Source organism: Sus scrofa, chromosome 3, assembly GCF_000003025.6.
Source record: "Sus scrofa isolate TJ Tabasco breed Duroc chromosome 3, Sscrofa11.1, whole genome shotgun sequence".
NCBI classification, from domain to species: Eukaryota; Metazoa; Chordata; class Mammalia; order Artiodactyla; family Suidae; genus Sus; species Sus scrofa.
In genome coordinates, this window is record NC_010445.4 from 21,451,393 (window position 1) to 21,465,972 (window position 14,580).

General features: G+C 45.8%; 1 long non-coding RNA gene across 1 annotated transcript in view; it reads right to left on the reverse strand.

Annotated features, from left to right (window-relative positions):
* Positions 1–14,489, reverse strand: part of LOC102163064 — a 50,641-nt gene extending 36,152 nt beyond the window's left edge. The window contains exons 1-2 of the long non-coding RNA XR_002342374.1: positions 11,730–14,489; positions 8,193–8,294 (exon numbers count right to left, since the gene is read on the reverse strand). This is a non-coding gene — a long non-coding RNA (uncharacterized LOC102163064). The remainder of the gene's footprint in view (positions 1–8,192; positions 8,295–11,729) is intronic.

The window sequence follows — 14,580 nt, forward strand, 5'->3', positions numbered from 1 at the left end:
CTCGGTGGGTTAAGGATCTGGCCTTGCCGTGAGCTGTGGTGTAGGTCACAGACGTGGCTCGGGTCTGGCGTGGTTGTGGCTCTGGCATAGGGCAGCAGCAACAGCGCCAATTAGATCCCTAACCTGGGAACCTCCATATGCTACGGGTGTGAAGACAAAAAGACAAAAAGACAAAAAAAAAAAAAAAAGAAAGAAAAGAAAGGAAGGAAGAAGGAAGAAATCAACCTTGTGCTAAATCCTAGCTCTTTCAATGACTACCTGTAACATCCATGCAAATTACTTGGGCCTTCAAACCTGCATTTCCTCACCTGTAAAATGGAGATGATAATTTCTAAGTTACCTAACATAGCATGTAAATGCTTATTACATATATTAGTCAGGATTGTATGGGTTGTAAGTGACAGAAACTTCATTCAAAGTGGTTTCGGTAAAACAAGAAATATATTGGCTCAAAATATGAAAAAGACCAGGGCCTCCAGCTTTTGGTCTATGAGCTCAAATGACGACTTTAGAACTCTAAGGCACCCTCTCCACCCTTTGGCCCTGCTTTCCTCTGTCTGGACCTCACTCTCAGGTAGCCTTATCTTTGGCAAGCTAGTAGACGAGCCAACAGCTCCCTGCATATGTCTTATCTTCTCAGCAACTACAGAACTGGGAGAGCTAGCTCCTAACTTGGGAAATGACCCACTAGCCCATTCTCAGATCACATAGTTGAGTAGGGAAGTGTCTACTCCCTTACACCTACTCAAACCCCGGAAATACACACATAACCAGCCACATACACAAAGACACAGCTGGACATCGGCCCCCCAAACCAAATGAGAAGGCTGAAGGGCAGCCAGCCCCATTTGACATTGTTCATAAGAGAAAAAAAAAAAATTAGAAGTCCATCATCGGGATCTGAGTCCCAGGACTGATACTCAACCCTCAGTATAAGCAGATGTGCTGAGGGACAAGAGAGAGAAGTCTCCTCAACTCTGAGGAGCTGGTCAGCCCTTCCTGCACACGCTCACATGGGATGCACTGGCTTCAGTCCTAGGCCAACAGGGGAAAGGGGGTAGCTCACAGACTGGGACCCAGGCACATATGGCCAAGGTAATCATTTGCCTTTTTCTGTTTCCTCCTCTCTGAGAGCTTACTGCCTTTCCTACAAGAAATTCTCATAGTATTCCAGCCAGCAGTCCTGGTCTTGAAGGTACAGGGCCCATTGCTCTACCTAATCACCAGCCCCTTTATTTGGCTTTGTCCCCACAACGGCAAGATGGGGCCCTCTGCCCCTTCCTTTCCCTTGGCCCACCTCAACTTTTCCTTTGACATAGAGAGGGTCTTTATTATTTTCAGGGGGGCTTCACCTGCAGCATATGGAGGTTCCCAGGCTAGGGGTCAAATTAGAGCTGTAGCCACCAGCTTATGCCACAGCCACAGCAATGTGGGATCTGAGCCACATGTGCCACCTATACTACAGGTCACAGTAATGCTGGATCCCCAACCCGCTGAGCAAGGCCAGGGATTGTATCCACATCCTCATGGATACTAGCTGGATTCATTAACCACTGAGCCACAATGGGAACTCCAAAGAGAGTCTTTAGAGTTTGATAATGTATCAAAGTTATCCTATGAGAGCTGATGCATATTAGCCACAGGGTTTCATGGTCTTTAGGTATCTTGCTCTAAAAAATATGAGAATCCAGGGAAAATGGGGCTTCTCAGGACAGATTAAAAAGAGCAGGTGTATACAAAGGCCAGAGAGCTTACTAGAAAAGAATGGAGGAACAGATGCCAAGATAAAGGGGGCTTCCTGGTGTCTACGAGAGGCAAACATAGCCTGACTGAAAAGGAATACACATAAAACAGAGTGGAAATATCAGTAGCAGCATCTAGACACTGGACTCCCTTCCTGACCAGCTATGAGGAATACTGAAGTTCTCTGCCTGGTGAAGTGAGCTTATTCACCTTGTCACTGTGGGTTCAAGTAACAGAGTTGGATACAGTATAAAGTGATGGAAAAGAACACAGCCTTGGATTCAGACCACCTGGATCAGAACCCAGGATCCTCCACTCCACAGCAAAATCATCTTGGGCATGTTACTTGACTTCCCTGTGCCTCAGTGTCCTTGTTGGTAAATGAGGATAATAATGGCATCTTCCTCCCAGGATGACCATGAGAAAGAAATTAGTTCACATCTACAACTAGCTCCTAAAAACTGAAATCTGGCTCATAATAACACTGAATACATATTAGCAATTCTACAAGCAGCAACCTGGACTCCTTTCCTTCAGGGAAGTATTCTCCATGTCTACAGCTACATGGTTGATTGGGTGATTACCCAGGGTGAGTGTTGGGTCTCTCCATGGACTCCCCAGAAGCAAAGTGGGAATATCATAAGGGGTGTGGCTTGCACCCAAGGAGTTTTTTTGGGTTTTTTTTTTTTTTTGCTTTGTTTTGTTTTTTTTGTCTTTTTAGGGCTGCACCCATGGCATATAGAGGTTCCCAGGCTAAAGGTCGAATAGGAGCTATAGCTGCTGGCCTACAACACAGCTGCAGCAACACCAGATCCAAGCTGTGTCTACACCGGTTCCTTAACCCACTGAGTGAGGCCAGGGATCAAACCTGTGTCCTTATGGATGCTAGTCAGATTCCTTTCAGCTGAGCCACGACGGGAACTCCCCCAAGGAGTTTTGATTTCCTTACAAACTTGCTCTTGTGCATTTGATTTTCTGATGGGGAGGGATTTTTCCTGTTTGTCAGTCCCGGAACAAGCCCTTCTGTTGGCTGACTCCGAAAATGGGGAAAGGTCAGCAGCACGCTTTTCTTGCCTTCAGGCTAAGAAGACTCAGCATCGTCAATTACAGGAGGTGAGCTGAGTTGGTCACAGGAGGGCATAAATGGACATCAGGCTCTACTAACAATGAGGAAGCAGCATCACAAAGCAGGCACTGGGGTCAGTGACAGGTGCTCCCAGAACTCCAGCGGCAAAGGCTATAGAACTTGGAAGGGTTATCATCCACGCATGGAGATGAGGATGGAGATTATCTACAGCCTGGCTCAAGCAAACTTTGCTGAAGGCTTGTTTGCAGCTGTTGTAGCTCAGGGTATCTCGTCAAGGTCATCTTCACATTCGGCACCTCCAACCTCCTTCTCCTTCGCCAATGGATCCACTCAGGGCACTCTGGTCCATTGCCTGTACTCTACTCCCACTCACCTCCAGAAGATTCTTTTTTCTCTATCAAGTCAATTCCTGCTCATTCCTCAAGTTTAACTAAATTTCAGTCTCCTTCAGAAAGTTTGCTTTGACCCACTTTCAAACACAATGAACTGACAGAATCAGGTGGAATTATGCACTGTCTTACGGCAGCTCTTCTACTAAAGCCTTGCAGGACAGCAAAAAAAAAAAAAAAAAAAAAAAAAAAAATCATTGGTTTTACCTGTATAGCATCCTTTTTTATTTTTTAAAATTTTATTGGAGCATAATTGACTTACAATGTGTTCGTTTCAGGCGTAAAGCAAAGTGAATCAGTTGTACATATATCCATTCTTTTTTTCCCCATAGAGGTTATTACAGAATATTGAGATTTCCCCATGCTATACAGTAGGTCCTTGTTAGTTATCTATTGTACATACAGTAGTGCTTATATATTATTCCCATACCTACCTTTTTATATTATAGTTGATTTACAATGGTCTGTCAATTTCTGCTGTTCAGTAAAGTAACCCAGTTATACATATTATTTTTTTTTCTCACATTATCCTCCATTACGTTCCATCACAAGTGATTAGATATAGTTCCCTGTGCTTTAGTCCTTCTTCTGGTAGCAAAACCTGCTCGATTTTTCTTTGGGAGAAAAGCCTTTCCAAATTCTTGGTCCATGTAGCTGCTGGAGGAGGTCATCAAAAGGACATGACTGCCTGTTGTCCCTGGAGCTGGACCAGGGCAATCAGAGGCTCCTCACCCCTTCCCCGTCCTTGGAATGTGCCTTCTGCCCACCAGTCCCACAGGGGGAGCCGTTTCAAGGATGCAGCCTTGGGAGAGTAAACAGTCGTTGAGATCACCTGGACCGAATATAGGACCAAACCCTGTTAAGGCTTCTATAAAAACTTGTAAGGTTTTTGCTTGCAGGCAGGTATGGAGATGTGCTCATCTTCCTGCCGCTCAGGACAAGCCTCATGTTTAAGTTCCCTTGTGGGCTACGAGGCCCTGTAGAGTGTGGAGATCCTCCAAATGCTCCTGTCCCTAATCCTGGAGAGGGCCCCGTGGCCTGCAGAGAGGGAGTAGGGTGTACCGTGCCTGGTAACAGATGGGTCTGGCTGCAGAAGCCGGCCCACACGGACTGCAGTTGCTATTCAGCCCAACACTGACACCATCTGGCGGAAACGGGGATGAACTGCAGCTGCAGGAGGGCTGATCACTCTTGAGCCCTCCCTGGCCATTAACACTTGACACTGACAGTTGGGCTGTTTTAAAGGGATTAACCCTGTGGCTTAGAAAATGGGAAGCTGAGAAGGAGATCATCATGAATAAGCCCTTACTGAGTCGGGATATGCGGAAAGACACTGGGTTTGCCTGTAAGAACCTGAGTCAGTGCTCACTGTTCTCTGTGTCCCGACTCAGAGGGTGCTGACGTCCTAGCTCGGGTACGAGCCCTAGAAGCTGATGCTTCAGTAGAGAGAGCAGACTGGGTGCATGGAAAGAATGGCCCCTGCAGTGCCTGAGTGGGGTGGTGCATTGCCAAGGATGCCTGAATGCCCTTGAGATATAGTGACCTGGTTAAGGCAGTAACAACATGACCTGTGGGTTCTAAATAACACCCAAGGCAACTGCCAAAGTCAAGGGTCACCCGATGGAGACCCCAACTGGTGAGGGACTGGAGGACTGATTATACTGGGCCCCTCCCTCTGAATGAGGGCTCTAAATATGCCTTTGTTGGTGTGGACATTGCATCTGGTCTGACCCAAGACTGCCCCTGTCGCCATGCAAACCAGGCAGCCACCATCAGGGGATTAGAGAAACAGACTACCCTTCGAAGATAGGCTTGTCGAGTAGACCGTGATCAGTGGTCACACTTCAAAGGTCATGAAATGCACAGCTGGGCAAGAGAACACGATATTGAATGGAGGCTCATCTCCCCTATAAGCTGCAGGCAGCAGCATTGATAAAAAGGAAGAATGAAATACTAAAGGAGCAGATTAAATTACTAACAGGTAAAAACCACTTTGGCCAGTTGGACAAGCTGTGTCCAGTACTGTCCCAGCCTTTAAGACATTTGAATGACAATCAATAGGGCCTGTCACCCCATATGCCAGACCACGGGGCCCCTGCCAAGATACTCGATGCCTTAAAGGCATGGAAGTCACAGCGGACAGACAGTACCCCGATTCTCACTGTGGATCAAGGTGCCCTGCTGTTGAGAATATCAAGCCCCGTCACGCCTGAAAAAGGTGTTATCTACTGGAGTTTGCAATGGGGCATCCCACTGGGGAGGGTGAATTACTACCCCACTGGAATCCCATTGTCCTGCTGCAAGCCAGACCAGGTAAAACGCAGGCTACCTGGAATGGAACCCGCACCACTGAAAGGAGAGAAGGTGGGGTCCTGGTCTGGCGTATCCTGCCCCCTGGTCCATCTCCTCATGCCTTGACAGTGCTGCCTCCCTGGCCAGTACGTCTCGTTTGCACAACTGGGTCCCAAAATTGCAGCCACATTAACAGCCAAGGATCAGGCACAGGTGTAGTTCTTGCAGAAAGGGAAGACCTCCCCATGCAATTCCAGGCCACTTATCTGTCTTTTTGACGTTAGACTTCTGTTGCTCCTGTGGCGTCCGGTCAAGGGATGGGCACCTGATAGAAATATCTTCCCATGGCAGGCCCACTGCTATGCCCAGCAAAAGAATCAATCCACCTGTCAGGTAGTGGGTGGCTGCCCCTCTCAGCAAATCAGAAATGGCATGGTGGGTAATGCCATCCCAGGGAGGGGATTGGAAGGCCCTAAATCAGTATATTAAGGAAAACCAGCTAGGACTTGTACCCTTAATTCCTCTGCTGTCACCAATACTGATCCAGACCCCAGCCTGTGGCATACACGATCCATAACCCTGGGCACAGGTACTCTATTTCGGTCAATCAAACTAGATGGGCAGCCCATCAAACTACTGACAAGAAGGGTCCTAAAAATATCACCATCGTGATGTGGCTGTGCACACATGGGTTCCTGTGGGTCACCTGGATGGGGACATTTGAGCACCTGAGCAACATTATGTTCGTACAGAAAAATCACCCTAAAAATAACCAACCCAACTGCACCAAAGAGATGGGATGGGTTTCATTGGAACTGTGTGGTCCTCTTGTCACATTAAAGGCTTGTGATTGGTTTGGCACTGACAGGTCACACCAGCCACATACTTATAGGGTGGCCCCAGTCTGTGGCATAAAGCTTTGGCAGTGGCTTCCACTTGTGGTTGGGCTGCTGCAACCTGGGTTTTCCTGAGCCCGGGGAGAATCCACCCCACAGCAACAAAAATCACCAACCTCCCTCTCCTCAAGGCCACATGGGGCATTCTGTTTACTGGCAAGTTCATTTGGCCCCATCCCTGTCCCCTCCACTGGTCTGGAGGGTATCCTAGAAGTCCTTACTAAGTTCACCCAGCAAGGCCTTAAATGCCAACCAGTAAAGCCTGTCCTTACTGAACACAGAAATGCCTCCAATGAGAAAAAGCCACCCTGCAAGATAAGATGGCCTTGGACGTTTTTACTGCCTTGCAAGAAGGTACCTGTGCCATTATGCAAACAGAGCATTGTGTGTTCCGACTTGATGAGTCAGCGGGGTGTATCATCTTCGATAAGCCACAAGAGGGCACAAGTGATTTCCCTGAATGATCCAACCCCTAGCCCAGGGTCCTTAATAAATCAGTGGTTCAGATCACGGGGCTCTTGGTGGAAAAAACTATTACTTATTTTGGGAATCACTATCCTGATCTCTGTTTTCTCTTGCATGTACCTCTATGGCTGCTGCGGCATCTGCCCCCAGTGCAGCCAGACAGATGCCCAAGGAGCCACCTCCATGCTGGTGACACCCCCCGATGAGTGCTCAGAGCCCATCTTGGAGGAAGGGGCTGTGTGAGATTATAAGAGCCTGTCACGAGGGGTGGGGTGTTGGAGGAGGTCACCAAGAGAACTTGACAGTCAACCGATCCCACAAGCGGACCCAGGTCACCGGAGGCTCCTCGCCCCCTCCCCTGTGCTTGGAATGTACATTCTGCCCACCGTTTCCACAGAAGGAGCTGTTTCAAGGACGCAGCCCTGAGAGAGTCAAGTGCTGCTGAGACCACCTGGATGGTATACGTGACTGAACACTGCTAAGGTCTCTACACAAACTTTTAAGATTCTGGCGGGCAGGTGTGGAGATCTACGCATCTTGGGGCTGCTCAGAACAAGCCTCAGAGGTAAGTTCCCTTGCTTGTTACACCTGTCACTTATCCATCTGAAGTGGCCCGCCTCTTTGCAGTCTCTCCCTGTCCTCTGTGTATGGGGATGAGTTTATGAACCAAAAGTGCTTCAGAAACCTCAGCTCTAGGAATGGACATGTGGCCCAGGCCTGACCTACCAGGTATTTCACCCCCACCCCACTCCCTGCTCCAGCCACAATGATTGGCTTAGGAATGGGCACATGACCCACATCAACCAACCCTATGAATATCAGCCCTAGAATTTTTGCAGGAATTATTGGGAGGAAAAAAGGAGGGAATGGTAGAGAGAACCTTCATGAAAATAGGGCCAATTCGGCAGAGCTGAAGAAAGTGGGGAATGAGATGCCTGAGGGCGTGATCTGGGTGTTCCTGAACTTAAACTTTCCTTGGTCATTTCAGTTACATGAGACAACAAACATTTATTGACGGCTTACTGTTCTAGACACTAGAACCCATAAGTTAACATTTTTAATCATAATATGTGTAAACCTAGAGTTCTTCACTTGCAACTGAAATGGCCCTATCAAAAAAGAATTCATGTTGCTTAATTCCTGCATTGCCATTTAACATCCTTCACATGGATGCCTCTTTTTCCCAATTTCTCATGAATTCATTAATAGAGACCCTATATTATATTTCTCTGTATCACCAACTGTAATATGTACATAGCAAACAATCAACAAACTATGTAAGTTAATAAATAAAGGCTACACGTATAGATAGGGCCTTACCACTGGTGGTGCCGAATCAAATAGCACAGTTCAGAAGAAATATCCAAGGAGACTGGCCAGTGAATTCTTATCACACCCTGATGATCAGGAGGTATTTGTGCTCTAGGAGTACAAACACGGCATGATAATGGAATCAATATTAATCCACAAAAAGGGAACATTGCAGAGGACTGATTCAAGATGTTAGAACATATCCTTGTGCCTACTTCAGGTCTCAGTCCAAATTCCCAGAAATGACCCAAGAAAAGATACTGTTAAATAATAAATGCATAACACTGATGAAAATCAAGAAAAGGTACGGCCGAGGACCATAAATTCTGAACAGAAGAAAAAGAGCTAAAAACACGGGCAGAAAGGGATTGGCTGTGAAAATGGGCATGGTTTGAGAGATGGTCCAAATTCGAGACAGGGAAGCACTGGGTGGTGAGCAGTGAATGGAGTAATCAGAGAACTGAGTTCAGGACAACTGAGTGGTCGGCTCATTCACAGAGATGCTTCTGCCACTGGGGAGTGGCAGCAACCACCCTTTCCTACAGAATAAAGCAGTGATTCTGAACACAAAGGAGGAAGACACAGGACATTGCCGAAAGTATCTTGCAACTCCCAGGGGACCAGAAGAAAAACTACCAGCTCGCTCTACCTGGCAGCACATCCAGCCCCTTCTAACACTGAAGAGAAACTGATAACTCAGTCATTGTCAATAGGTGAATATCATGTCAATCTCAAAATGAAGAGGTGCGGGGGAGAGGGAGACAAGAGTCCCCAAATGTATTGCAAAATCTAATCCCGTGATATTTTTTCTATCCCCTCTTATTTAATCTCTCAACAACCCCCCCCTTTTTCCTTTTTATGGCCACACCCACGGCATATGGAAATTCCCAGGCTAGGGGTCAAAGCAGGGCTACAGCTACCCACCTACACCACAGCCACAGTAATGTCAGATCCAAGGCACATCTAAAACCTATGCTTCAGCTTGTGACAGTGCAGGATCCTTAACCCACTGAGTGAGACCAGGGATCGAACCCATCTCCTCAGTATACTAGTCCAGTTCTTAACCTGCTGAACCACAACGGGAACTCCATAATCTATCAACAGCCCTTTTTTTTTTTTTTTGGTCTTTTTGCCATTTCTTGGTCTGCTCCCACGGCATATGGAGGTTCCCAGGCTAGGGGTCTAATCAGAGCTGTAGCCGCCGGCCTACGCCAGAGACACAGTACCACGGGATCCAAGCCACGTCTGCAACCTACACCACAGCTCCCAGCAACGCTGGATCCCTAACCCACTGAGCAAGGCCAGAGATCGAACCTGCAATCTCCTGCTTCCTAGTCAGATTCATTAACCACTGAGCCACGAGGGGAACTCCTTAACAGCCTTTAATAAAAACCGCCACTCCCTTCCGGTAATGCCTCTTTTCCTCAGCTTCCATGATACCACACTCAAGTTGTCTTTCTTTTATTTCCCTGGTGACTTTTGCTCAGTCTTCTATGCTGGATTCACCTAATAGTCAGCTAGGGCTGCTGTTAACAAAATATTCCCAACTAAATACCATGAGCAAAATTTATCATTCACAGTTCTGGAGGCCAGAGGTCTGAAATCAAGGTGTCAGCAGAGCCATGCTCATCCTGCGGGCTCTGGGGAAGGATGTGTTCTGGGTTCTGGTCCTTTGACTGCAGTGGCTTAACTCCAATCTTTACATGGAGTTCTGCCAGTGTGTGTGTCTACTGCCAAATTTCCCTTTTTATAAGGACTCCAGTCATAATGGATTAGGGGCGCGCCCTACTCAATATGATGTTGCCTTAACTGTTTACATCTTCAATGACTCTTGTTCCAAATAAGGCCAGGTTCTGAAGTACTGGGGGTTACAACTTCAACATGTGAATTTTGAGGGGATACATATTTCCTCCTCTACTGTCTGCTAAGTAATGGGGTGCTCCAGCGCATGGGCCTCCCTCCTCTTCCCTTCAATACCTATACTCTTTCCCTATATGTTGTCATCAAATCTGATGGCTTTTAATACAGGCTGATGACATCTAGATTTATATCCCTACTTGTGGCCTTCCCCTTGACATGCACCCAACTGTCTACCTGACACATATCTATCTCTTTCTTGGGGGGGGGGGACACATTCGTGGCATATGCAGGTTCCCAGGCTAGGGGTCAAATTGGGAGTGGTAGCCTCTGGTCTACACCACAGCCACGGCAATGCAGGATCCGTGCCCCATCTGCAACCTACACCACAGCTCATGGCAACGCCAGATCCTTAACCTACGGAGCGAAACCAGGGATAGAACCTGTGTCTTCATGGATACTAGTCAGATTGGTTTCCACTGAGCCACAACAGGAACTCCTAGACAGATCTGATAGCATTCTCCAAATTACTGCATCCAAGTCAGAATGAGTGATTTTCCCACCACCGCTCCACTTCAAAACATAGGCTCCTACCAGCTCTCCCCACATCAAAACTGTAGCACCATCAATCCAGTCGCTCAAATAAAAAACCCGGAAGCCACCCTCAGTGCCTTTTTTTCTCTTATGCTCCCTAACCAAGCTGTTCCAAGTCCCGACAGTTCTACATTGAAACACATCCGTTTTTCTCCCCCTCTGTGGTCACTCCCAAGTCCGAGTCACCATCACCTTTTGCCAGAACTAAATCCAGGGGCCCCTATCTGGCCACTCTTCCTTTACTCTTGCCTCACTCCAATTTACCCTCAACATCACCCAGAGTGATTCTGCTAAAGTGGACATCAGGTCATGTGACTCGCTAGTTGCAAATCCCTAACTGTCAGTGTTTAGAATAATTACATAAATCACATACCCCTGACCACAGCCCGCAAGACTCTTGCAACGTGGTCTGTTTCAGAACGCGTCACACTTTCCCACGCGAGGTCTTTACGCTCTCTTGCTCCTCCCCCTTCCAGAAACCCTCTTCCACGACCTGTGCATCTGAGGTTCCCTCGCATCCTTCAGACTCTGGCTCGAATATCAAACCTGAGAGAAACCCTTCCCTGAGCAGACTCTCTAGAGTAACCCCCGCCTAGTCACATTCTGTCCCATCATCCTACTTGCTTAACTTTTATAATAACCTGATATTACCCTATTTACTTATATATGTTTCCTTTCTATTACTTTTCTCCTTCTCTAATCTCCATCTAGAACGTAAGGGCCTTCAGGGCAGGACTCATGCATGTCTTTCACCACTGTGTTTTCAGTACTTCATACTTCATTTGAAACATAATCAGCTTCTATATGTGTGTTTCATGGATAGATGGATGAATAGAAAAATTATAGACCTTAGAAATCATCTCACTGGAGTCCCTGTATGTGGAGTACTCTCTTGGCATAGTATTTATATAGTGGCTTTAGCCCAGGAGTCTAAATGGGAGAGAACTTTCTCCCAAAGACACAGAGATGCCTTCACTTTCCTATAGAAAAATCCAAATTCTCTCCAGCCTGTGCTCACAACTTCATCTTCCCCCACTTCCTTCCGCTAGGCTAAGTTCTCGACACACTGAACTACATACCATTGCATGAAAATACCTGTGTTCACGATGGTACCTCTCTTTGGAACACCTTTCTTTTCCCTTCTGCGAACCATCCTTCAAGAGTCCCTCTTGTGATGATCGCTGTACAACTATAAATGTAATAAAGTCCATTGAGTAATTTTAAAAAGACTTCAAATTGAAAAAAAAAAACAGAAGAAATTCTACCACATGGAGCACATGTAATCATCAGGGCTAGCAAACTGGATTGAGGCTATTTTGTTTATTTAGGGTGCCCTACGTGGCAAGAACTTGGTAATACTATTTCAACCCCCTGTATACTCACTATGAAAATAGCCAGAGCTTGGCTTCTGCCCCAATTGAATACATCTGAGAACTGGCACAAGTTTTTCTGCCTCTTGGATTTAGAGTGAAATTTTTGTTTGGCCTCGTTTGCTGTTTTAACTTCTTCGTAGTCAGAAATTTAGAGGGACTTAGGTAGTCTATTGATTTTTCATTTAAAATAAAAAATTTCAACACTACAAAAAAAAAAAAAAAAAAGATTCCCTCTATGAAGCTTTTCCTGGTAGCCAACAGAGGCTACACTCTACACTGTCACAGGCCCACACACATCCTTCTATCCCAACATTTTTTCTAGTATATGACAATTCTGTGACTAATTTCCCCATTTTGCCATTAATACTGTGCATAACAAGGTTATGACTTATGGCTCTGTCTATCCACTAGTGCCTAGCATGGGGCCTCGTAGAGAGATGCACCAAAAAAAAAAAGTGTCGACAACTATACATGCATATCAAGAAATAACTGAGAGTTTCTCATTATTGTTTTGCTCAATGGAGTGAAAGGAATTGGAACATTTTAACGGTTGTTATTCTGTCAATTATCAGACCTGCATTAGTGAACCAGTGGGAGAGGCAATTTTTAATTTGTGAAATGGGAATTTATTTCAACTCATTATAGCTTGGTTAAGAGGTCATATTTGAAAATATTTATACTATGTCTGAGATAGAGAAACCAATACACACATACTCAACCTTTTTACTTGTCACTTTCAGCTTGTTTTTGCTTTTTTTTTTTTTTTTCCAAACAGAGTATAAGCATAGACAGCTCTTCCTGGAACTATTTAATGTATATTTAATGTTCACTTTGATGGTAACTCTACATTAGATCCCAATGGCCCAAAGCAAGTTATAGTTCCTCTGGCTGGCAGGTCAGCACCATGGACAGAGGGAAACAGTGCAAAAGGTTACCCTGAGGCTGCTTGTAAAATGGCGGCAGAGTCTCTCCAAGGGGAGACTGGGGTAAATGGTCCTCTGGGGATCACGGGATGAGCATGCTGTCAGGGTATGGGTCAGCTCAGAGGATGGGGTCTTAAGGAAGATAATGTCTAGAGCAGCGAGATCTACTTCATTTTTTGACCTATATTGATTCACGACTTTTTTAACGATCTGCTCTTCTACTCCCCAGGTGCCAACATGTTCATGCTGAATTAAAAGTAAATACTTTACTAAAAAATACGAAGGATCTTTGAAGCATCCATGACCCCTTTTTTCCTTTGCAAACCGCCATTCAAACAAATCAGCTATTTTAAAAAGATGACACTAAGAAATTGTTGCTGCTATCGGGAAGCATTTAGGATTATGTTAAAGTTATGTTTAAGATGGAGTCCTTCTCTTTTAGCAGTACATTCTGACAGCTACAAAGGAAATAATATGATGTCTGGGGTTTGCTTCAAAACAAGCCAGAACCACAGGAGTGGGTAGAGGTATAGAGAAAACAAAAGTTGGCCATGAATTGCTAATTGTTAAAGCCAGAGCAGGAGAACATGAGAGTTAATTCTCTCTACTAGTTTGAAAATTTCCATTAAACTTGTGTGTGTGTGTGTGTGTGTGTGTGTGTGTTACTGAGAGGCCACAAAAAATTACAAGTAACAATGATTCCTGAAGAATATATGATCCTGCACCTAAGAGATAATGAAGAGCAAGCTCTCGTATCCTCTGCTCTGAGAGGAGCTTTAAGGAGGCTACGCTGTAATAGTTCCCTTCAGACTTGAGAATCTGTCTTGCTCAAGTCCATGTGATGGGACGGGAAGTTCAGATGTCTAGGGAAGTTCACTTTCTTGGAAGCAAGATGTCTCAGGAGAATAGTTTCTAAGAAACAAAACCTTACATGCACTTCCCCAACAAGAAGGAGCTGGAGGGCAGCCTAGGGCTTCAGGGGCTAAGGCTCAAGGTACAGAGAGGGTACCTGGTTGTGATGGTGGGTCCAAGAGCAACACCTAAAATTCTAGGCAGACCCCAAACAACAAAACATTGATTAAACACAAATGAGCTAGATAAGTGGAGGTTATCAAAATATGATGCCATGTACACAGGGAGAAGAGCTAAAATAAGAAGAGAGTGAGAAGTACAAAAGGCAGACACACCCAAAGAGGAGCTGGGGTGCTTTTCATGCAATGGCCATGTCAGAAGCAAACAAGGAGCCAACACAAGACTGGTGGATAAAATAAGAAAGTGAGTGATAAATGTGCTACAAAATCTGCAAAACTATGCACACATGGGAAAAATTGCTCAGATAGAGGATGAGGCTGGTGTCTACTATGCATGAGAAATTGCTCTAAGCACCAGGCACGCATAACACACACACACACACACACGATAAAGTTCTGCTCCACTGAACTAACATTCTAGTTGAGGAGACAGATAAATGTATGTGCCTTTTATTTTATTTTATTTTAAGGGCCGCACCTGCAGCAGATGGAGGTTCCCAGGCTAGGGGTCGAATCGGAGCTGCGGCTGTCTGCCTATGTCACAGCCACGTCAATGTAGGATCCAAGTCGCATCTGTGACCTACACCACAGCCCACAGCAATGCCAGATCCTTGACCCA